At 36.0% G+C, this 26,157-nt stretch overlaps 1 long non-coding RNA gene across 1 annotated transcript in view; it reads right to left on the bottom strand.

Annotated features, from left to right (window-relative positions):
• Positions 1–1,513: 1,513 nt before the first annotated feature.
• Positions 1,514–26,157, bottom strand: part of LOC118895973 — a 404,534-nt gene continuing 379,890 nt past the window's right edge. The window contains exon 3 of the long non-coding RNA XR_005020057.1: positions 1,514–1,692. This is a non-coding gene — a long non-coding RNA (uncharacterized LOC118895973). The remainder of the gene's footprint in view (positions 1,693–26,157) is intronic.

Genomic DNA, 26,157 nt, shown 5'->3' on the forward strand with positions numbered 1-26,157 from the left:
AATGTATAACTTTCATAAATCTTGCTTTTAGCATTTTCATACCCATTTTCAGAATTGACCAGTGTCCCTCACTCCACACCCCACCCAATACACTTAAGAGATGGCTCTTTGATATTCTAACAATCACATCACCAAGTCAAAAGAAAGAGCCATATCATAGAGAATAGTTCCAGTTAATACTTAGCTGATAAATTTCCTCACTTTGCAGATATTTCATTCTCAGAAACTCCACAAATACGCCATGAGCCTATGGCAGGGCAATGACTGGAGTAAAAGTGTCTGTCACTACATGAGTCAGACACATCTTCCGACGTTTCCTACAAACTCTAGACACGTCATGATCTGCTTGCTCTTTGATCACATTTTCAAAATCAGTACAAAGAAAGTACAAAGAGGCTACACATGTCTTTTCTCCCTTGAAGGTGATTCGAGTTCATTACTCTCTTCCTCTCAGGCTCTCCTTGACACTCCACTCCCTTTGTTTCTTTCATTTTGGTTTTGTTTCATTGCCCCTTCTGTCCCTACCATCCATTCTTAAGAAAAAAGAATGAACATACAGAACTAGACATGGGGGAAGCTCATTTTCTACAAAGCTAATGAGTCCTGAGGACTAGACAACAGTTACGTTGAGGGGAACAACAGGATTACAGATTCTAGCATTCTGTCTCAAGATCCCTTTTAGGGGAACACAACAACATTTATAATATTTTCACGCAATATCCTTGAGTCTGCTCAATCTCCTTAAAAATGCTTTGAAATAAGTTCCCAGCATCTTTCAAGCAGTTTCACTTAGAACAGCCCCGGCTAGATTTCACTAGGCAAAATAAAGCCTAAATGTAATAAGTTGAATATTCTATTTCTCTAGCCCATGTAAGTTTCAAATAACGCTTTTTTTTCGTGAAGAAAAACAATACAAATGAAACAGACATCAAACAAAAGTAATCCACACACCCCCCCCCCCCGAGAACGAATACGGAAGCAGTAGATCGTATGAGGCAGTGAAGTGCCGTCCTAATTCATATTATGTCATCAGCGACACAGCTGTCACAGCTCTCACTTCTGTGTCACTGCGTTAAGAAAGTTATTTTCAAACATTGTAGCTTAATGGGCAGTGGGCAAAATTAGCAGCCATCAACAGCCCCACTGTCTGAAAATGAATGACAGCAGTGTCACAGCCGTCCAGGGCAGCCCTGGGAGCCATCCGAGTCCAAAGGGACTCCGTAGGATGTTTAGACAAAGAGAAGTTTTCATCTTTCAAGCAGCAAGTGTCCTCAAGGATTTGGTTCCTTCATTCAGAAAATAAAGGTTACACTTAATATGCTCCTGTTCGCTACCAATGATGGATTTGGTAACGAAGAGGACGGTCCTCTTCCAGTGGACCATCATCACACACTGAGCGGGGTAGCCCAGCTGCTCTTAAGCCTTGGCCACTCCTGGGGGCACACAGAGCAGTGCTGGCGGCAGTTGGCTTGGCTGTCCTAGTTGATCAAATCAAACCTCCTCTTACCTCGACTTCCTTGTTCTTCTCTTTGTTTCTGCCCACTGAACTTCGCCCATTGCTGGCCGTCTCCCGGGTGGGGATTACGGAAATCTGGTGGAGGGGCATAGTGGCAGGGCTGCAGGTGGCTCTTCACTCGCCCTGAGGAGCCCACCTGCACAATTGTTCATATCCTGGCTTTGCCAAGCTCAGTTCTAAACAAAAAGGGGGAAAATAGTGTTTGAGACACTGTGCAGCAGAAGCCAGGGTCTCTGGCCAAAATGTCAAACACACCGAAAGGGAATGGAAAAGAAATGCAAGAGCAAATAATCCAGGGAGGGTTGCGTCTCAGAAGAACGACTGACTGCAAGTCATAACCGCTCCGCTTTGTCACTGGAGCACCCCCTCTCCCCTGAGAGCATTGTGGGAGACAATTCAATTTCTAGGGTACCTAATAACTGTCATGGAAACCAAGGAAACGTAGGTCTCACAGGCCCTTATTAGCAACCGCTTCCTTTAATGGCACCGACTCCCATATCTGCAGCGGCTGCCACTTCTGTTTTTGTTTCTCCCTGATTCCCCGGGAGCCCGCTGAGCTCCCAGAGACACCGCATCCTGCTGACTAGGGAAATAAGCAGAAGGCTGAAAAGCTTAGTGTCCTATTTGGAGCCAAATCTCTTCCCTGAAAGGCACGGCTAGCTGGCTGTGCCCTTAATGCATCGCGATAATCTGCTTAGGTCAAAGGATCTGCCTTGAAGTGAAGAGCGTCCAACGAGGTGTTGAAAAAATAAGAGACTGGGAACAAGTGCAAATGTCTTTCTTTGACTGGTTATTAGAGAGAGCTACCTACTGCCTGCACTTCCTCAGTAAGACATCGGCAACAGGAGTCAGGCATCCTTACTCCGAGGCTTGGAGCCCCAAACTGCCCATTTCTGCTTTAACTGCCACTCCTGTGCTCCCGGAAATATATCTGTTACAATCAAGAGTATTTTCTCCTTGCTTTTCCAGGAAGGGAGCAGACTCTGCTAAAGACTTTACTGTCCTCTTTATAGATATACAATTTGGAGAAAATGAATGTTTAATCCAGATTTCTGCCCTTCAAATTAAAAAAAAAAAAAATCCAATCTCTCAGTGGAGTGAGTTCTCAAAATATATTAACTTTTAAAAAATCCTTTTTCTCCTGTGATCATGTCTTCTTTGTTAGGGTATTTGGCATTCTGTTTTTAAAAGGACAGACTTTTCTTATTTTAATACATGCACTTTCTGTTTTCCAGACGTTATGAGTAAATCAAATCTCCCACTATCTTTTGTGCTTCTTCACCCCAAGAAAAGCAACATTCAGGAAATTTGTTGTTTTTACATGTCTTCAGGCACTTACGTGTTCAAATTTGTCCCTAATCACATAGGAGATATTCAGAGTAGTCTCTAGCTGCAATTCATCTCTAACTAGCTTTGTATTCCATAACAATAATGCCATTTCTATACGACATTCAATTTGTTTAAACTCGGGCAAAGATAAAAAGCGAAAAAGGTAGTATTCTCATTGGCAATTAAGCCAAAGATCATCAAAGATTGCTAAAAATCTTTAAATGTTTACTGAAATGAACACTTTGATGTACTTGCAAGTTTAATCTATTTTCAGCCTAAATTTGCCCCCTCACGGGAGCCCTGGCTCTCTGGCCACCAGGCTCATCTGGGAGATTTCATAACAGGGGGATGGATATCTGAGACTCACTTTAAGACGGATTCATGTTCAGCCAGTCTGCAGGGAAAATGTGAAGTAGACGCTTCTTTAATATATCACAGAGGATTCGAACATAAAACAAGTTTGAGAATCACCACAGCATATCAATAAAATAACCTTGGAACAATAAGCTATTTCAAGTTTACCTAGTGACAAATGTCTTGCTTTAAAATAGTAAAAAATAGAGTTTGATAGCCCTAAACCTAGTATTTATTCATCATCTGAGGTCACAAAGTGTATCTGTGAAGCTTTAATGAAGGGACGAAAAGCCAAACTCTTCCAAAACTGCCACGTCCAAAGTTAAGTACATAATGCTTAAACATTTCTGTAGCTCAAGGATCACACCTATGACCTGTCATTGTGAGGTTGGCATTTCCTTAATTTAAAAATAACCATTAATCCCTCTATCTAAAAGGACTGTCTTAATTAAGGAAAGGATGTAAACAGAAATCTGTAAATTTAATAGTGTTTGACAAATACTAAAATGTAAATTATGAACCTGTTTAGAAAAGTAGTATCGTCTGTGTTTACATCCATGAGAATTTCCGTAAAAAGCTAAGGCAGCTTTCCAGATAATTTAGACTTAAATACTTTTGTTTAAAATATTCATTGAAGTCACAGGAAAGGAGATTTTTAGCTTGAATTAACTAAACTGGTATCTTAATCCTTTACCTCATTATGCATGTGCTGTTATCCCTTGTTTGCTCTGAGTTTTTTTTAAAAACTCAGATTTGAATTTCAAGTTAATTTTGTTTATGTGGTTGAGTCATTTCAATTAGCTTTCTTTTATCTTAAAGTTTAGAATATAAATCAGGAAAAAGCTTTACCTTGTCAAGTATTTTACACACTATACAAGAGTTTAGTTCTTATTAACATAATAAACATGGTTTATCATGTATTTCCAACTAAATGCTTCATAACAGGAATAATTAATAATCAGGATGTTTAATAAACACTTCCCTAGTACTGTATGAGGTACTGCCACAAATTAAGCTTTTAAAATTTTCAAATCAGGGGAAAAAAAATGCTTTGAACACTCTGTGGGTTCTAATACCGTGCAGCCTTGGAACACTGGAACCTATAACAGCCAGTGTCAAGGACGCATTTATCTAACACCTTTGCTTAAGCAGCTCCCAGGGTGCTCTCCTAGCTAGAAGCATGAAGTCTCACTGGGATGACTCTTTATGTAACAATCCAAAGCTAAGAAAAATGTAATGGAATGCATTTCTCCTGTGGGAGCACAGTCTATCTCGCGCACTAATTAAACTCTACGGGATAAACAAGAAGCAGTGCACTCAACAGCTGAGCACGACCAGACACTGGCCCCCATATCAGAGAAGAGCCCCAGATTCTAGAATCACTCAGCTGATTTGTCTCTACATACACAATCAATCACAAGACATGATCCAGATTTCCAAACTTGATTTTTGTGGATACTACTGACCATAATTATCGTTGAAACCACCCTGGAATATTCTCTCTCTACCTGGATACTATTCCACACACACGCCTGAATTGCATTTCTTTTGGCTTCCAACCCCTGGCTCTGGGGACAGTACCCTAATTACTTCCCCTGGCTAATAACTTTGGGGTTTGCAGTTGATGATTCTAATGCTGGGACCTCGGACTTTCTGAAGAGGTTCTGATTTGGTGTTTCTCCTTGCTCTCAATAGCCTCGGTTGTCTCTAGTTTAAAAGGAAAACAAAATGAAATATACATCTGATCCTCTACTATAGGACCTACCTCAGTCTTTGCCAGCTTCAAGAACTAAAAAATGACCTCTAAAAGGTTTATTAAGTTTGATTGTAATTAAGCAAGAAAAGAAACTCATTATTAGGCAAAGACAAGGAACCAAGTAAACATCTGCTAATGCTTTACTGGAGAAACTGATAATTCAACAAACATTTATTGAGCATCTTCTGTGTTTTCTGAACCAGGCTAGGAATTAAGGGGCAGGAGGTAATATATAAAATTATGTGGGACAATCTCAGTAGTCAAGAAATTTGCTGTGTCTTTAGGGGGATAGGACTTCCGCAGGTAAGTCAGTTTGAAAAATACACGGTAAAATACAATCAACATTCAAAACATAATATAGAATATTGAATGTAAGGGCCAAAGAAGGTTTGAGCACCAAGAAATCATTATAGGTCTAAATAGTTCATCTTAAGGAGGAATTGGGGTCCGGGTTGGGGCTTAGTAGAGAGAAGGTGATCGAGTCACTTGAAGTCATAGAGATGAATGTGAGATTGGCAGGTTCAAGTTCAGGACACTATTTTTAAAACGACAGAAAATTTGTTTCAGGTTATCAAGCTGTTTAAGCCATGTATGGCCATTCGAATGTGACACTGATTGAAACTTGGGAGGAAGAAATCAGGCCAAAGGACTCAAACAGAAAGTCTAGGCAAAGCAGTATCAAAGTTGTAAATGCATTGATAGAGGGCATGGAAGTAATAAAGGTAAGAACTTGAAGAGAATTCTGAAAATGGAAACAAGACATTCTGAGCTGGGGACAGGAGATTTCATAACGCGTCCCTGTTGAATGGGAGGAAACCTGGATGGAATGAGCTTTCGAGGTGCCATTGCACAAGGCACTGGATGGCCCCTGTCACAGGTCATCAGGAAGAACGGATGAACAAGATAGCACCACACAAAGACTTTATGACAGCTGGTAAAAGAGGAGAAAGGAACTTGGATTGAAAATGCTGTTTTTACTGGGGAAGTATTGAACCATATGCTTATATAGAGTTATGTAGGGTTAGGGAAAAACTCAAACAAGCAAAGTAAGATCAATGGGAATAATGAGAGGAAAAAAAAAGGGGAAAATAATTAAAATTTCTGGTGCTGGGTTTACAAAAAATGTGCAATGTAATGAAGCATTTCTAAAATGGTGTGTTTTTCTGTGTTTTGTCTGATAGTTGGAATTCACTTTGTGATTATATTTGGTATATACAAGCATCTTTCGTAATTAGAAGAACATCCATTTAATGTAGACATTTTATCCCTGAAGACCTTTCAGAAGCAATCAGATGATCAACTTATGAAACCGAAGACAGGATGATGGCTGGGATGAACTTTCAAAGTCCTTGATTTTATTCTCTGGAAAGCATTGGTCCTAATTTTGGACACATCTATTTTCTGAGGTTGAAGCAGATTACAATGAAGCCAAGGAATTCATTTCAGTCTTTTGGAGAATCAATAGCAATCCTCACAGTCACATAAAATGTGTGATAATTACAGCAGGTGCTGAAATAGTCAGTTGTACTAGTTTGTATCTTTATATTATGCTTATGACAAAAGAATATCATCAGAAACAGAATCTCCTTATTAATTTCATAGGACTGATCTTTGCTCCCTTCTAATTTGCTAAGGGAAAGTAAAAAAGGTCATTTCGTTCAATTATCTAAAAAAATGACATGTTAGAAGTAATCAAAATTCTAAGGAACATAAGCATATATTATTATTTACTTAGCTTTGTGGACATAGTTTAGGATTAAATAAAGGCGAGTATTTAATGTTCTATTTTTTTTTCTTGGCCAGACAAATAGAACTAAACTTTTGTTTAAAAACCAAGATTTATTTTGGAAAATAAAGTTAAACAGCCTTGCTCTCCTACCATATAAATCTACAAGTTAGTCTTTGCTAACGTCCTCTATAACTTTCAAAATATTAGTATATCTGGTTGAACAAGGAACAGACAAGAAAAAACAAATCTCTTAGGGCAAATATCTATTTTTTCACGTATCTTCAGAAAATGGAAAGCAGTTATCCCAAAGCATAAACTGGCATCTAGAGGGGAGATGGCATCACGGTAGTGTTCAAGTCACTTGTTGCTTCAGAACCTTGCCACCCGGTCTTCGAGGAATGGGGTGGGGGTCATTTTCACACGGGTAGTGATGTTCTGCCCTCTATATTCTGGAATGCCACTGTCAGCAGCTCCAGGGTCTCAGGAACCCCCGCCTCCTCAGAGCCCAGCAGGAAAGCTCCTCTCAGACTTTCAATGACTTAAAGAAGGAAATAGTAGTTTCTCCTCATTTGTGTCAAAACTCCGACTTAACGCATCAGAAAATTAAAGAGCAAATTTAATTAAGTGCTTCTTGTATGGTTTTAAGATATTATGCAAAGGACAGTTGGCCCTGACATTCCTAATCAGGTACACACACACACACACACACACACACACACACACACACACACATATACAAGCACATGCACAAAAAACGCAAAACAAGTAACATTACTTTGGACTCCTAAATAAAATTTAAGTCCAGATGTAGAGATACACATATCTGCTCAAATATTATTTATTTGAATTCTCTATAAATAAATTTCTCTTACTGGTCTTTATTCAGTGTAAATTGAAAATAGAATCATAGAATTTTATATTTGGAAGTAAAATTGGAAAGCACCCTAGCATTTTAGAGATGACCAGATTAAGTCCCAGGAGACTGAATGTTGTGACATATTTGGAGACTAGCTGATGACAGAGAGAATGCAGAACGGTCTCCTGATTCACAGAGACTCCTCCCCTTTCACCATGATCTGGCCCAACCTTATGAGTATAAAGCTTAGATATGTTTTATTTATATTTTTCATTTTTTGAAAATCAAGGGTGTTTATTTGTAATTCCTACATGCATAGACTTAATCAAAATTACATGCTGTCTAAGCTAGAGATTTTTTTAAAACATCTTTATTGGAGTGTAATTGCTTTACAATGTTGTGCTAGTTTCTGCTGTATAACAAAGTGAATCAGCTATATGATACATATATCCTCATATCCCCTCCCTCTTGCATCTCCCTCCCACCCTCCCTATCCCACCCCTCTAGATGGTCACAAAGCACAGAGCTGATCTCCCTGTGCTATGCAGCTGCTTCCCACTAGCTATCTATTTTACATTTTGTAATGTATATATGTCCATGCCACTCTCTCACTTCGTCCCAGCTTAGCCTTCCCCCTCCCCGTGTCCTCAAGTCCATTCTCTATGTCTACCTCTTTATTCCTGTCCTGCCCCTAGGTTCTTCAGAACCATTTTTTTTATTTTTAGATTCCATATATATGTGTTATCATATGGTATTTGTTTTTCTCTTTCTGACTTATTTCACTCTGTATGACAGACTCTAGCTCCATCCACCTCACTACAAATAACTCAACTTCGTTTCTTTTTATGACTGAGTAATATTCCATTGTATATATGTGCCACATCTTCTTTATCCATTAATCTGTCGATGGACACTTAGGTTGCTTCCATGTCCTGGCTATTGTAAATAGAGCTGCAATGAACATTGTGGTACATGACTCTTTTTGAATTATGGTTTTCTCAGGGTATATGCCCCGTAGTGGGATTGCTGGGTCGTATGGTAGTTCTATTTTTAGTTTTATAAGGAACCTCCCTACTGTTCTCCATAGTGGCTGTATCAATTTACATTCCCACCAACAGTGCAAGAAGGTTCCCTTTTCTCCACACCCTCTCCAGCATTTATTGTTTGTAGATTTTTTGACGATGGCCATTCTGACCGGTGTGAGGTGATAACCTCATTGCGGTTTTGATTTGCATTTCTCTAATGATTAGTGATGTTGAGCATCCTTTCATGTGTTTGTTGGCAATCTGTATATTAGAAATGTTTTAAATAAAAACAAGCTATGTAATAAATACATTTATTTATGCACATGATGCATTTATTTTGTCAGTGTTAGCTGTTCTTAGAGAAATATATTTTATGGTATAATTGTGAATTACATGTATCTCCTCTTTGGAAACCTCATTTCACTAAAAGCTTTAAAAATTTTTCAGGAAGATAGAAAAATATGCTACTTTCAATAACAAGTTACCACTAATTTCCCAGTTTTTGTAGCTTAAGGGTTTGTTTTTCTACTCAAAATAATAGAATCTGAGAAATAACTGGGTATAACCCCAATTGAGCAATGTATTTTTACAAGACCATTCAGTGTACAAAACTCTCTCTTGATCTTTCTGAGAACAAAAGTGATTACTCTAATTCGTTTAAACCAGCATGTATATTCCTTGCAGACTTTTAGACATAAGACATAGAATACCATCAGAACTTAGTAATACCTCTTTTCAGTGAGCTATACTACTCCATGTTATGGGTTAAGTTATGTCTCCCCAAAAATATATGTCAGAGCCTTAGCCCTCAGAACCTCAGAATATGATTTTATTTGGAGAAAAGGCCTTTCCAGAGGTAATACATTTAAAATGAGTCCTCAGCTTGGGCTCCAGACCAGTTCAACTGATGTCCTCAAGAAAAGGGAAAATTTGGGCACAGAGATGGAGGGAGATGCCATGTGAAATCTGCAGCTCTGCTACCACAAGCCAGGGGACTGCCAAAAGCCTGGATCCAGCACAGACGCTGCCATAGGGTCCTGAGAAGTAGTCGTCTCAGCTGACAACGTGATCTTGGACTTTTAGCTTCCAGAATTGTGAGACAATACCTTTTTATTGTTTAAGCCATTCAATTTTGGTACATTGTTACGGCAGCCCTAGGAAACTGACTCCTATTGACAGGTCCTTTGAATCATTTTTACTATTAACCTTGTTCTAAAAGTGTATAAGTAATTTTTAATGAGCTGCTGAAAATAACTGGGTATAACCCCAGTTGAACAATGTATTTTAAGAGACCACTGAGTATACAAAACTATCTCTTGATCCTTTTGAGAACAAAGTTGCTTATTCTTATTTTTTAAACCAGCATGTTTTTCCTTGCAGAGTTTCAGAAATAAGTAAATGAAAGAAGAAATGAGCTACTTATTAATTGTGAGTAGCTAATGTAATGGTCCCAGAAGAGAAAAAGTATACTAAATTCACTAAATATTCTCTTTGCATATATTGTGATTTTAAAATTAATGTTATGCTCTAAATTATAATCTAATATGGATGAAAACATTATGTCAACATTTGAATTTACCATTATAAAAACAATATCATGAATGGAAAATAAGGAACAACTGAAACCTTTACTCCCTATTGGTTGCTTACATATTTTGTTGATGAATTAATACAATTTTGGCTAAACATTACCTACTCCATATTCAGACAGCTAAGATAGGTCTGATCTCTTTCTAGAAAAGAGGAAAGGAAGGATAAATTCAAAGGATAAATTTGCATTTCTACGTTTCAAATGCTGACTAAAAGAATTAATAAAAGCACTCAGATATCCTTGTTTTTAACTCTATACAATAGACTCTATTCCTCATCAAATCCAGTGACTTTCTTCTTCAAACTAGAAACACTTTCCAGTAAGAGGCAAATAACAGGTGTACAAAAATTAGAAAGCAATTTACTGAAATCTGAGCATCAAGAAAGACATGCTACTCGGATAACTGGGAAAACGGAAATTATATTCCAGGGGGCGTCCAGGCTTCCGTATCAGGCAGGTGTGTTCAACAGGAAGTGGCCCACGTGAGAGGGACAAATAGGGGAGCCTCTGAGGCACGATACATAAGACATGAGGGCTGACAAAGGGCCACGTGAAGGCAGATGGTCCTGGGGATGGAGTCTTAGCAGAAGGGCGGTAACTACTGGGTCCTGAAATGGCGTATCTTTTTGGGAAATGAGAGTAACCATTAACAAGAAGCAAAACATTAGTCAGATGATAACAATGGGCCTCAAGTCCTGGGGAAACAGCTAAGGATAGAAAGAGGAGACCAAGGATAATGCAGCGAGAGCCACGGGCAGAAAAAAACAGCTTTAAAAGCAGCCTGAGGATGAAGAGTACACACCAGGGTCTGCATTTTGTTTGTTGCCTTACGTGTGGTTACAGGGCCTTGTCAGAGCTAGAAAAAAAGCATGGGAAGGGTGGTAAATGGCTGAACTCAAGTGGCCTGGCCAGCTGGTGTACTCTGAAATAACGGAACACATATTCCTTTCCTTGAATATAGTCTAGCAGTTAGAGGCCCATCTGAGCCAATACAAGAAGGAAAATTATGACAGTCAGAGCTCTGTGAAAATAAAAACAGGCTATTTTTTTATTCTACAGTTTAGGGACAAACTTTATTGATCAAATAGGAGATACACAACCACTTACTGGGATGATAAAGGAATACACAAAAAATCTTTTTAGAGGCTGGATTCAGTAAATTCTGAAGTACCTTTTAATTGGGGATTCGGTGACATTAGATCTTGTGTTTATCCTCTGTACCTATGATTGTTCCTTGTATAAAGATAGTAATGTTTTGAAGAGATATATTTTAGTAAAGGGGAATTCAACATGAGTAGGAAGAGTGCTGCTGTTGATGACTTACTATAAAAAAAGAGCAGAAAAAAATAAAAGAAAAAAGCACAGGGGATAAGAGGTGTTAGATTTTATCACAGAAGATTTAAATCACCAGCTTGTGGCAACAGTGTAAAGAATTGAACTGTCTAGTTATTGACTATATTGCTTTTCAATTATACATTCCTTTTCTACAATTTAAAAATGATTGACTAAAACACACACACACACGGATTCTACATGTAAAAGGTCTAAAAGGAGGCATAAATAATAGAACAGATTCCTAACATAGTTAACTTTGAAATACTAAAGATTTTTTAAAGTTACTACTATAAAAAATTCATAAAGAAAAGACATTCAATAAAAAGATTAAAGGGTGTAAAATGTATGAAATAATATAAAATATGTGAAAATGGACTGTTGAATAAATATTAAATAAACAGTATTACTGTAACTACTTTTTAAGAAGAATAAATCAAAAACTTTATCAGATGGACATTACATCATTTTTATAGGATGCTCTCTGCATTCATGATTTGGTCTCCAAAATCTGATAAATTAGAGCATCACAGTAATCATTCAAATACCTTCTTATTTTTAACATTATTAATAATCATCTAGATTTTTTAACTTTCAAAGGCAGTAAGATTTTTAAATAGCATTAATTATTAACAGGAGTTCTATGGAAATACTTAAATAAATCAAATAATGCATGTCGACTTCTTGGCATGTGGCCTGTTGTGGAGGAAGCACTAAGTAAGTGTTAATCATTCATATTTGATGAAGTTTAATACATGTTTCAACCACAAAAAATGTACTGATACTTAAAAGAATAATGAAGATTAAATATAGTTTTTTAAAGAAATAATTGAGGGGCTTCTCTGGTGGCGCAGTGGTTAAGAATCCACCTGCCAATGCAGGGGATATGGGTTCGAGCCCTGGTCCGGGAGGATCCCACATGCCGCGGAGCAACTAAGCCCGTGTGCCACAACTACTTAGCCTGCGCTCTACAGCCCACGAGCCACAACTACTGAGCCCACGCACCCCAACTATTGAAGCCTGCGTGCCTAGAGCCCGTGCTCCGCAACAAGAGAGGCCACCGCAATAAGAAGCCCGCGCATCACAACGAAGAGCAGACCCTGCTCGCTGCAACTAGAGAAAGCCCGTGCGTAGCAACAAAGACCCAACGCAGCCAAAAATAAATAAATAAATATAAGCAAATAAATAAATAAATCTATTTTTAAAAAAAGAAGAAATAATTGAGTATGTTCCTTCAAACTCTACCTAAGAAAGGAGTATTCAAACAGTAAAACCTAATATTTCATACGTAAAGGGAATTATTTCCACTTGTTGATTAAACATAAATATGTATGCTAAGTTGAATTGCACTCTTTAAAAACTAAGAATTATAAGAAAATAGCATACACCTTGTACCTATAGTTTATACAATGTAACTTTTCATGATCAGAGGGTTGCAGCAGCTCAGTTCAGTTATTATACATCTGAATTATTACATTGCAGAAAATACCAATGATGACGATAGTAATTATTATTTGTTGAACCATCTACTATCTGCCAATTAATGTATCAGGCACTCTGCATATATACGTTACCTAACTTGGCTCTCACTATAAGCTTTCTAGGCAGAATAATTGTCCCATTTAACAGAGAAGGGAACTGAGGTTCTGAGAGGTGTATGACTTGCCCAGGTTCCCACATATAGTCAATGACAGACTTAAGATTAAATATAACTCTGCCTGACACCAAACACCTTTGAAACAACATGTTAATAGAGAGAACGGATTGATGGAATGGAGAACAACTACGATACTGATGTGTGAGTGCTGATGAGATTCATCATGGTACCCCGGTTACGCCATCCCTGTAGTCCACACCACAAAGCCAGTCAATGGATGTTCTTAAAGCTTTAGTAACAGTGACACCCAGCTCAACGCATTCTATCATAACGTCTTCACTTTCATAGTAGTGGGCAAACAAATATATCCATCACAAGCTCCTATACTGTTAGGTCATTTCCTCAAGAATGTGGAACCAAGAGAGTACTAAAACAGGCCAAAAATCTAGAAAATTAATTTTTAAAAGGTGGAAAAAATAAACTATTTTTATGCCAGATTATAAATCATTGAACTGAAAAGATAAGCATTTGGCAAGACACTATTTCCTGAAAATTTTCACAGATGGTAGTCACCCTGGATGTCAAATAATCATAAGTACCTAAATTTTAGAAAACAAACTTAATTCGCTCCCCTAAGAGGTCTGCATACACACACAGAGAAACCGAACAACTTCATCTAAACTCCAAAAAGAATAAATTGGATTATTTGTGTTGAATATTTACTGATACAATTACTGAGTTGGATGGAATTTAAAAATTATCTTTAGTCCCTGTGGAGTCCACCAAGGAAGAAAGAACACTTGAGTAGAATATTAAGAAGTACTTATTCCCAGACCACACAGTGGACAAATATCTATAATTGGTTTGAAAATAAAATGCAATCTGAACTATGATTCTGTTATGAACATTTTACATAATTTAAAATTTGATATCCTTTCCTTCACAGAAGAACAACTACCTAAGAAAATGTTTACTACTATATAAAACTGCATCAATATAATGAAGCAATAAAAACATAGATCTCTGTTTAGAATTTTAAAATTAACTGGGGATTTTTCATCTGTTGTAAAAGAGTCTGCAATTGCCCAAGGATCATTTTTCTAAAAATAGCTACAATTAGCAAATTAATAAGACATGAAAGAAAGTAATGACCATAAAATTTCCATTTAAGAACAGAGTTCAATGCATCTGCAATCATATTGTTCATTGATCTAATTTTTCTTTTAAAGAAAAGGCTAATATATATTTTATTCCTTAAATTACTTTAAAATAAAGACAACCATTTGCTGTTATATGGAGTCTATACGAGATGAATACTAGGAAAACATTTAATAACTTCATCTAAGGTCAGCACATAGAGTTAAAAAGTATGTGGTTAGATTATACAATATGTGTGAAGCACAAGATAGATCATGACACATTCTGGGCACTCAAATAATTTAAGTTACAAACACCTAGGAACAGAAAGGAAATCACAGAATAAGGTATACAAGAGGCAAGGTAGATAGGATGAGGAAGCAAGCAACATGAGATTAAAAGTGATGGTGGGGAGATTTCTCTCTCAGTTGTTTGAGGCTTTCTCTCCCACTGTATATAACTATATACAATTGTAAAGAAATATACAACTTGGGAAATATATCACACGAATGTTTCCAGGCAATGGACAATCAGGCAACACAGATCCATGATTTTTTTTAAAAAGGGAAACAATGAGAAGATTCCTACAATTTTCTGGTTTTCTGCCTGGAGGCAACTTCTGGATTCTGGTACAAAGAAGAACAAAACCAGAACCTGGTTGTTTATCTTAACTGAGGAGATACAGATTGAGATGGAGGGAAATGAAGATGGCTGAAATTTGTGAACCAAAGAACCAGAAAGGACCTCAGAGAAAGAGCTCCAGAAATCTGTAGAAGTTTCTCCTCGAGTCTTTAGCTACACACTAATCTGCATGTTCATGAGGTGACACTCTGCAAGAAGAAGGAATGAAAGAACAACTTCCTGAGAGCCAGAAACCAAGCAAATCCCAGAGGCTACACACGGTTCAAGATACAGCAAGTGAGAAAGAAGAGAATTTGTGGAATCGTGGGATACTCAGCAGAGATCCCTGGAAAATTATATCTTAAGAGAGTAAATTCTTCTAGACGTTCTCTAAACAAAGCTTAAAAGCCAGCCTCTAGAAAAAAAAACATACTAAACCTCAAGTAAATTAACTGTTAGCTAAAACAAAATTTTGTACTTTTTAAAGGAAGATAGAAAAATCCAGATTCTCAACAATGGAATATTCAGAATGTCTGGCATTGAATAAAACATGATTAGACATATAAAGATGCAGCAAAATATAATTCATAGTCAGGATTAATGTCAGTGATGTAGCAAATCTAGAAATTATGGAGATGATGGAGTTGGCAGACTGTCATCATAATAGCTATTATAAATTGGCTCAGAGGAAAACAAATGTAGGAGGAAAGAAATGAAAATATTTTTAAAAAGCAAATGGAACTTATAAATATAAAAATATAATATCTGAAATGAAATTTTACTAAATAGATTCAAAACCAAATTAGACATTACAGAAAAAAATAAGTAAACTTGAAGACATAACAACAAAAAATTATCTAAATTTTTCACAGAGAGAAAAATAAAAAGACTGTAAAATAATAGAGGAGTGAAATATGGGAGAAAATCAAGCAGTTTAACACTCATGCAAATGAAGGGCCAGAAAGAAAAGAGAGAGAAGGGGGGCAGAAATTAAAACATAATGGTTAAATTTTTTTCTAAAATGTATGATAATTAAATCCACAGATATAAAAGGCTTATCAAATCCCAAACTAAAGAAATATAAAGAAAATCAGACCCAAGCACACCAAATTCAAATTTCTGAAAACCTTTAACTAAAAGAAAATCTTAAATAATGCTAGAGAGAAAAAGACATGTTTAATACAAAAGAAGAAAAATGAGAATCACACCAACTTCTCTTTAGTCCATCTGGAAGAAAAAAAAAACTAGTCAAGTTAAATACCAATTAAAATATCTTTCAAAATAAAGGAAAAATGACTTTCACACAAATAATAACTGATAAAATTTATGTTAGCAGTCCTGCATTACAAAAAACGTTAAAGGAAGTTTTTCAGGCAGAAGTGACACCAGACGGAAATCTGTATCCACACAGAGACATGATGAGAGCTAGAAATGGTATATTTATAAGTAATTATAAAAGATATTTCTTGTCTCATTAAAAATTTTTACTTAAATATTGATTATTTAAAACAATGCACTGTGGAGTTTATTATATATATATTATGAAATGTTTCTGGCAAACACCATACTTAATGTTACACAAGCAAACAAACAAACCAAATGCTTTCTTCCCTGTGATCAGAAACAAGACCAGATGATTCATAATTCCTAGTCAATATTGTCTTTGTTTTTAGAAAACAGGATCAGGTAAGCAGACAAGCTTCAGGAATCTCACAAAAAAGCAACTAGAACTAAGTGACTTAAGACAAATTACAGAATTGAAAGTCCGTATTGCTAAAATCAATCGTATTTGTACATACTGACACAAACAATGATGAAATATCATTTTCAAACACCATTTACAATAGCATCCCAAAACACGATTACTTAGGGATATATTAAATAAAGCGTATGTAAGAGCTATACAATGAAAACTATAAAATATTGCTGAGAGAAAATAAAGAAGATTTAAATAAATGGATATATTATGTTTTTTAGAGTATCAATATTATGTCAATTCACCCTAACTTTATTTATAGTCAATGCAATTAAAATAAAAATCCTAGATTTTGTATAAAAATTGATACACTAATGATAAAGTTTATATAAAAATGCAAAGAAACAAGACATGAAATATATTTGAATAAGAACATAGCTGAGGAACTTGGATTACCAGATATTAATATAAAGCTAAGTAATCAAAACTGTGCAGTATTAGTATACGGATAGACAAATGGGCCAAGGGAAACAGATAGGAAGTTTTCAAATATACCTACACATCCGTGGTCAACTGATTTTTCTACAACATGCCAGGTTAATTCAACAAAGAGAATTATATATCTTTAACAAATGGTGCTGTAATATCTGTAATTGGAAATAAATGCGTATTGATCCTTAGCTTACACCATAGACAATATTTCACCCAACTGAGAACAAAGACCAAAGTATAAGGGCTAAATCAATAAAGTCTCTAAAAGAAAGCATAGGAGAAAAACTTGTAATGCTGGGTTAGGCAAATATTTTTTGCCTGAAGAAAGCCATGAATATAAAAGGAAAACATTTGATAAATTTAATTCAAATAAAACCACCATGTTTGAAAGATACTATTAAATAAATGAAAAAGTAAGCTATGGAGTGGGAGAAAATATTATATCATATATATATTTTGTTATAACAAAATATATAAATAATATATAATAACATATTATACATATTTTTCTCCCACTCCACAGCTTACCTTTTCATTCATACTATTTATTAATTCTATATTTTTAATATATATGAATATAAACATCTATATTTATTTTAGCATATCTATATTAAAACATAAACCTCTGTCTATTTAGACATAGTTATACATTGCAAAAATGAAAAAGATCTCTTATCACTCAATAATAAGACAAACAACCAAATATAAAGTTGTCAAATTAGTTTAATGGATGTCACACCAAATAAGATATACAATTGATAAGTATATAAAACAGTGTTCAAAATAATTAGTAACCTGGAAAAGCAAATTAAATCATAATTATATACTGACAATAAAGGCATTCAAAGAAAATAAAAATTATAATACATATGCGTATTATCATTTATATACAATTGTATAATTGATGAATTTCCTGGTAAACTGAACTTCTGCATTTTACAGTTACTTTTGCTTACCATAATAATGCATACCAAATGCAAATATTTTATAAATAATAATGGACTCATCACAGAATGCCACTGTGGTTTTCAAGTTAAAACGCTTTTAATATAACAAGACAGGGTGCTCTTGGATGCCATCTAGATTATACTACAAAATCCATTTACTAGTTAGTTCCCCTAAGTTTTATTTTAAAATCTGTAGTCACGAGAGAAGGTAACATATCGGTCTTTCTGCAGTTGCCTGAGATTTTTTTAAGTGTCTGTGCCCATTATTTCCTGTTGGCCTCTCTCTCTTCTCTGCTCTGCTCTGCATCCTAAGATACAGCACAGACCGCATCAGTGGGACTGCTTTATCCCCTGACCTTGCCTGGGTTTGTAAGTGCAGGGCACCAGGAGGGAGTGGAGGGTGGGAGGAGAGTGAGGCCAGGGTCCTTTCTTCTCCCTCTTCCTTCTCTGTGTCATGGCATTTCTGACAGTAGCTGCTCTCCTCTTCAGTGAGAGCATTTGCTGAGTGGTACACCAGCTGTTCCAGATCTCTCCAGATGCACTGTGCTTTCTGGGCTGTTCCCTTCCGGATTCCCACCACAAGTCCCCACTGCCTGTCTTCACCATCTCTCTTTGGCTCACTTAGCTCTGTCTTCTTTGAATTCTTTGTATTAGAACCATTTGGAACGTGCCCTCTGTTTCCTGCTGCAACCCCAGCCGATACAATAATTGGTACCATGAGTGTGACTCTGCCTAGGGCGCCTCTCCTATGTGGGAGTGACTGATAACCGGACGGAGAAGCATCACAGATTTCAGGTTTTCACTGGAGTGACGTGGAATGAATTACTGACCGAGTGCAAACCATTTAGTGATCAATTGTCTTTGGCACTTAGTGGCTATGGCAAGAAAAACAAAGGTTATTGCAAAGATTATGGGATGGGATGTTTGTTTCTGACTGTTCTGAAGAGTACAAAGATAAATATATGTTCAAAACCCTGAATTCTCAATTCACGTCACAGGTGGAGATCCAGAAAACCTTAATAGCAGCCTTAAAATAATCCCTAATTTGTAGCAGCATAGGGCAGACAGGGTTGAAGATCAAATCCAGGGTCTGACTGCAGGGGATGCAAAGTTGCAGTGTCGCTGAAATGCACAACTCGCCAAGTCATTTACGCCTAAGGAAAGAAAATTTGTTGGGAAAGAGTGGAGCCATGACATTGGGCAAAAGCAGACAAAGCTGAAATTTGGAATCTAAAAGCCCTCCTGCAGTGTTCTTGACAGTGGAAGCAGCTCTGCTCCTTCAGCTGAGGGAACTAATCTTCCTTGCAAAGAAATGTTTCAGGGACTTCATTTGGGTGGTTGCCTCAAAATAGTATGCAGATAATTCTCAGGATCTATCTTCATCACCCCTCATTGCCTTTGGTCTCATAATGAGATTAATATCTGAGTATTAACCAGAGGGAAAAAAGTGCATAGTCTTTTCCGAAAGGAGAAACTGTATATGCCGAAGGAGTTGCAAGATCTTTGATAATTTCATTTGTCAAGAGCCAAGGGAGAGTTTTGGGAAATATTCTAATGATGTTATATGCAAGAAGAGACATTGTGACATTGGACTGAGCCAGACTCTGCATAGGGGAGTATTCACCAAGGATTCTGAATAAAATATGAGATAAAGCATCTGTGTGTGGTGGGGATACATTTGAATCAAATACCACTGGGGTTCACAGACCCATTAACCTCACCCTAGACCTGAGTCAGTTTACAGACTTGCAGTATACTAACTTGGAGGGAGGTTTTGGTTATTTTGAAATAATGCAACACGGCAACAAGCATACACTGTAAATCTTCCCCCAAGCTTTCTCCAGACGCAGTTTTGACCATTTATCAAGATGAAAAAGCTCTGGAAAAACAGCTATATACCTAGACCTTCTGTACAATCTAAGATCCAGGTAAGATTAACTGATGATTGGCCTCACCCTGCAAAGATACCGTGACTGTGGGACTTTGTATTTCTTCTAAGTAGGGAATGCATTTTTCTGAAATTAATCAAAGGACAAAAACAGAAGCTGATGGGTAAAGAGAGTAGAATCTTAGGCGCATTTCCTCTAATCCACTTGCTTTTACTGTTCTTCCCTGTGTGTGCCCTGAAGGGATGACTTCTGTGGACTTTGTCAGTCAGGTCCTCAAGCCTCTAGATTCCACTTGGGATGCCAAAGTAGTATAATTGTAGCAGGTAGTTAGAAGTAGATTGTTTTTCCAGTGGATACTTTCCTCATCAAATAAAGCTTCTCTTGGGCAGCCCTCTTCCAGGGTTTTAGCTCTTACTGGGTTGTGCTAACATTGTTTGACTCTCTGGCCGTTAACTCTGGTGAAATGGCATCCTGCTGCTGTAGTCTCTGGGTTTCCCCTTCCCTTTCTTATTTCCTTAACCCCTATAAATACTTTGATATATGGGCCTTCCCTTGAGTCTTTTCAGTTAAAAATTTTTGAATACTAAAATATTTTAATGTTGATAAAGTCCAATTTATCTTTTTTTCTTTATTTTGAGTGTGCTTTTTATATCGTATTCAAGAACTTCTTACCTAACAAAAGGACAAAAGTATTTTCTCCTAATAGCCTCTTATAGAAGTTTTATAGTTTTACATTGTATTGACATATTAAGGAATATGATTTTATATGAGATATGAGGTGTACATCAAGGTTAATTTTATTGCCTATGGACATCCAATTGTCCCAGCACCATTTGTTGAAAACTATCCTTTATAATAGCTTTTGTGTAGTGTAAAAGCCTTACAACAATATTGTCACGTATTTTACTTCACACATGCCACAGAAACACAATACATTGTCACTATTTTTTTTTTTTTCAGTTAAACCCTGTTGACTGTACAATGAGTTTCCTGCTAGGAAACTGACTGTTGCTGTGTCCAAGTCCTCCTTTTCTCTAAGACTGCACTGTCAGATACATTATCTACTGGCCACATGGCTAATTAAATACAACTGAAATTCACTTTCTCAGTTCCACTAGCCACATTTCAAGTGTGCAAGAGACACACGTGGCTAGGGATCACCTGGTCATACAATGAAGAACAGAAAAACTCCATTTGTCTCAGGAAGTGCTGCTGGGCTGCGTCTCTGTACCTATGTTTGTGGTCATAGATTGCTGGGCATATTAAAACTTATTAAACCTCATCTTCTTTGTATTGATTTATAGTAACTTTATTAAGTGATACATTTTGGGTTGATGGAATATGATACTAAGGGTAAATTTTTAGTTTATTCCAGGATTTGTAGATAGAAGCCATCAACATTGAAGTCATGTGAAAAATGCATCAGGAATTTCATAGTTTCAAATGCTGTCCTTAAATCCAAAGGTACTTCTTACAAGGCTTTATTTCCAATCAACGTGAGTTTTTTAACAAATTATATTTTTAAACATTGTATTCTTTTGAGAAAAATTTTGAAAAAGTGTCTTTTTTTTCCTTTCTGGGTTCTACCTTTCATAGGGGTTTTACAAGTGACACACTGACAACAGTGAATGGAAAAAAACACCTGGAAAAGGGACAACCAATTGGAGGAAAGAAATATTTAAAAAGACATATGTGCTACTGTTTCCTCTATTTATAAATAATAATATTTCTCAATGCTTTTAATTATCTTTTACAAGAGGTCCATTTTAAAATTTAGATTTGAAAAGAATATTATTTTAATGTAATAATAAATGGAATATTCCATAGAAAAACAGGAGTAAACCCCCTCCCCCAAAAGATGGCTTTTTGGAGAAAAATGGGAATGTAGCTTGTTGTTTAAAAATTTAGAGCAGGAGCTAATACACCTTTTCTATTGTTTAATAAGCTCCAAGTGCAGCAAAGGCATTTTTAATGTTCTTCCTTAGAAGACTTTATCCTTATCATAAATTCTCTGTCAGTGATGAAATGCTGCTCTATGACAACCTTGTATAATAATCTGCCACCTATTTTTGCATCCCCTTCAAGATCAAACTACCTGTTTACAGACACTAACGATTCACCTTAGCACAAAAGATTCAGCCTAATCACAAATGACAGGCCTGAGTGTCCTCATCCTTAAATTACAATCCAACAACTCTATGGAATGTTTACTGAGTATCCAGAATGGTATTAGGCACTGTGGGGTGTGCAAGAAAGCATGAGGATATAGCACTGCAGAGGAGTTCAGACTTATAAAACAGGATCTATTTAGCAATTAAGATAATACAGTATCACACATAAATCTGTGTGGATAGTAACTGCAACATAATTTTCAGCATGAACGAATCAGTAGGTATAAGAGGTAATTTTTTTTTTTTTTTGCTGAGCAAGTGAGATTGGAGTGTGAATTGAAAATGTTGCGAAGAGAATGTAAGTGGATGGGAGTGAAGGAGATGGTAAGAGAAGCCAATTTTGAGTATATGGGAATGCTGTGCTATACTTTATTCTACAAGAAAAAAAATGACATCGGATATATGCACCCCTAAGTTCATTGCAACATCACTTAAATAGTCAAGATATGGAAGCAACGTAAGTGTCCATCAATGGATGAATGGATAAAGAAGATGTGGTGTGTGTGTGTGTGTGTGTGTATATATATATATAAAATGGAATTTTATATAAACCATATATATGTATAATGGAATTTTACCCAGCCATAAAAAGAATGATATCTTGCCGTTTGTAACAACGTGGATGGACCTGTATGAGACTCTCATGGGAAGCTGAAAGGGAGTAAATGATGGAATCCACGGTGGAGGATGTAAAATTCTCATATTTTGTAGTCAAGAGCCTCAAGTTCATGTCTAATGTTTATGGAACAAGAAATAGAAGATTCTGTATGTATTTAACTGGAAATGTTTGCATTTCTAACATGAGAATTAGTGATGAAATAAAAGCATTTAATGATAAAAAATCAAGTTAGAAAGCTATCAATAGAAAATGAATCACAGTAATCTCATTTAAAATATTAGAGTGGGGTGGGTAGAAATGATGGGGGCGGGGGTAGAAAACCAGCTACATTTCATCTGTCCTGGTGTGAGTCAAAGGCATTGGCAAGAATTAAAGTATAAGTAATGGAGACCGACAAATGCAGGTACTGAGAAAAGTAAAAGCAAGGATGGTTTTCAGTGACTGCCTTGGAACAAGGGACTGGAGTGGAATATTGCCCCTTTAGAATGTGTGCTTGCTTTATGTCAATTAAAATTCCAATGTATGTAAGTGTATTTCCTGAAAATGGGTGTATTACACCTAAAAAAGTGTTCAAATTCAAAGATACTTTATTAAAAGTATATTTCTCAACATCTTATTTACTTTATTTTTATTTTTACTTTTTTATTGGGGTATAGTTGATTTACAATGTTGTGTTAGTTACAGGTATACAGGAAAGTGATTCAGTTATACATATATAAATCTATTTATCTATCTATCTATATATATATATATATATATTCTTTTTCAGATTCCCCTCCCCCATAGGTCATTACAAAACATTGAGTACGGTTTTCCTGTGCTATACACTAGATCCTTGTTGGTTATCTATTTTATATATAGTAGTGTGTATATGTTAATCTCAAACTCCTAATTTATCCCTCCCTGCCTTTCCCCTTTGGTAACCATAAGTTTGTTTTCTATGTCTGTAGGTCTATTTAAGTTTTGTACATAAGTTTATTTGTATCATACTTATATCAGACAAAATATACTTTAAAATAAAGATTGTTTTAGGAGACAAAGAAGAACACTACATAATGATCAAGGGATCAATCCAAGAAGGAGATATAACAATTGTAAATATATACGCACCCAACATAGCAGCACCTTAATATATAACGTAAATCTTATTTACTTAAAAGAAAACAACTGAAATATGTACAAGGAGGCGCAATGATTCCTGTGTGGCAAATATACTCTAGGCTCAAAAACATGCCTTTTAATCTCACCTTATTTTTGCACTTTTCCTAATGTTCCCTTGTTCATTTTTGCAACCAATTTTAACATATTAAAATGTGACTCACTATTCATCAGCTTCATCAAAAAAAATGACTTTCAGAAAACATTCAAAATACCAAGTACAATAGAAAATCTTTTTGAAGCTAAAATGCTCAGAATGATTATACAGTGAAATAAGTTTTCATTGCCCAAATTATTACTTCTTTTGGTATGCAGATACTATTAATGTCCTAAAAATAGTTACCAATACAAAGGAAGAATAATAACAGTAAACTTTTGTTGAGTCCTTATTACAACTTTTTTCTTATGATGAGATGAAAGATCTACTCTCTTAGCAACTTTAGTGTGCAGTACAGTATTATTAGCTGTAGTCACTATGCTGTACATTACATACTCATGACTTATTTATTTTATAACTGGAAGTTTTTTGGTACCTTTTGATCCCCTTCACCCATTCTGCCCACCCCTCATCTCTGGCAAGCACCAATCTGTTCTCTGTATCTATAAGCTAGTTTTTTGTTTGTTTGTGTTTGTTTGTTTTTTTTTTTTACATTTCATATATAAGTGAGATCATACAATATTTGTCTTTCTCTGTCTGACTTACTTCACTTAGCATAATGCCCACAAGGTCCATCCATGTTGTTACAAATGGCAAGATTTCATTCTTTTTATGGCTGAGTAAAGTTCCATTATATATATATATGGTTTATATAAAATTCCATTTCCATGTAAATAAATCACCAGGGCTGGAAAGAAAAACTACTAGCAAAAATATATTAAATGTTTTTAATGAGAGTACTAAAATCAACCACAGTGGATTCTCTGGTTCTAAGTAAACTTTATATAGATGAAAAAATTAATGGAATTAGATCAAATTAATAGGGTTTTATTACCAAAAAGAGCTGTTAAAAACGATATATGTTTTAGTTTGAATTAATGGTAATGAAGTTCTGGGACCTTAGTTATCTACCTCACCCATGGATAATCTCCCTTAATTACGGTTTCTGAACAATTTGACAGATACCATTAGCTTGTCAATGTTGTGTCTATAATACAGTTTGAGAGGGGATCGAGAGACTGAAGAAAGCTGCTGTGAAGATCTGTGTTTTCTGGTGTTGCGAAAGCTGGACGGCAGCATGTAAATCACTGAAGTTAGAACACTTCCTCACATCACGCACAAAAATAAACACAAAATGGTTTAAAGAGTTAAATATAAGACAAGTCACCATAAAACTCCTAGAAGAGAACACAGGCAAAACATTCTCCAACATAAATTGTACCAATATTTTCGTAGGTCAGTCTCCCAAGTCAATAGAAATAAAAGCAAAAATAAACAAATGGGACCTAATCAAACTTATAAGCTTTTGCACAGCAAAGGAAACCATAAACAAAATGAAAAGATAGCCTACAGACTAGGAGAAAATATTTGCAAATGATGTAACCAACAATTTCCAAAATATACAAACAGCTTCTACAATTCAATAACAAAAAAACAAACAACCCAATCAAAAAATGGGCAGAAGACCTCAATAGGCATTTCTCCAAAGAAGACATAGAGATGGCCAATAGGCACATGAAAAGATGCTCATCATCGCTAATTATTAGACAAATGCAAATCAAAGCAACAATGAGGTACCACCTCACACCAGTGAGAATGGCCATCATTAAAAAGTCTACAAATAATAAATGCTGGAGAGGGTGTGGAGAAAAGGGAACCCTCTTACACTGTTGGTGGGAATGTAAATTGGTGCAGCCATTATGGAGAACAGTATGGAGCTTCTTCAAAAAACTAAAAATAGATTTGCCATATGATTCAGCAATCCTACTCTTGGACATATACCCAAACAACTATAATTCAAAAAGATACATGCACCCCTATGTTCATAGCAGCACTACTTACAATGGCTAAGATATGGAAACAATATAAATGTCCAACGACAGAGGAATGGATAAAGAAAATGTGGTATATATGCACAATAAAATATTACTCAGCCATTAAAAAGAATGAAATAATGCCTTTTGCAGCAACAGCGATTGACCTAGAGATTATCATACTAAGCTAAGTATGTCAGAAAGAGAAAGACAAATACCATATGATATCACTAATATGTGGAATCTAAAATATGGCACAAATGAACATATCTATGAAAGAGAAAGAGACTCACAGACATAGAGAACAGACTGTGGTTGCCAAGGGGGTGGGGAGGGAAGGATTGGGAGTTTGGGATTAGCAGATGCAAACT

This window comes from Balaenoptera musculus, chromosome 5 (genome assembly GCF_009873245.2).
Source record: "Balaenoptera musculus isolate JJ_BM4_2016_0621 chromosome 5, mBalMus1.pri.v3, whole genome shotgun sequence".
Lineage (NCBI taxonomy): Eukaryota > Metazoa > Chordata > Mammalia > Artiodactyla > Balaenopteridae > Balaenoptera > Balaenoptera musculus.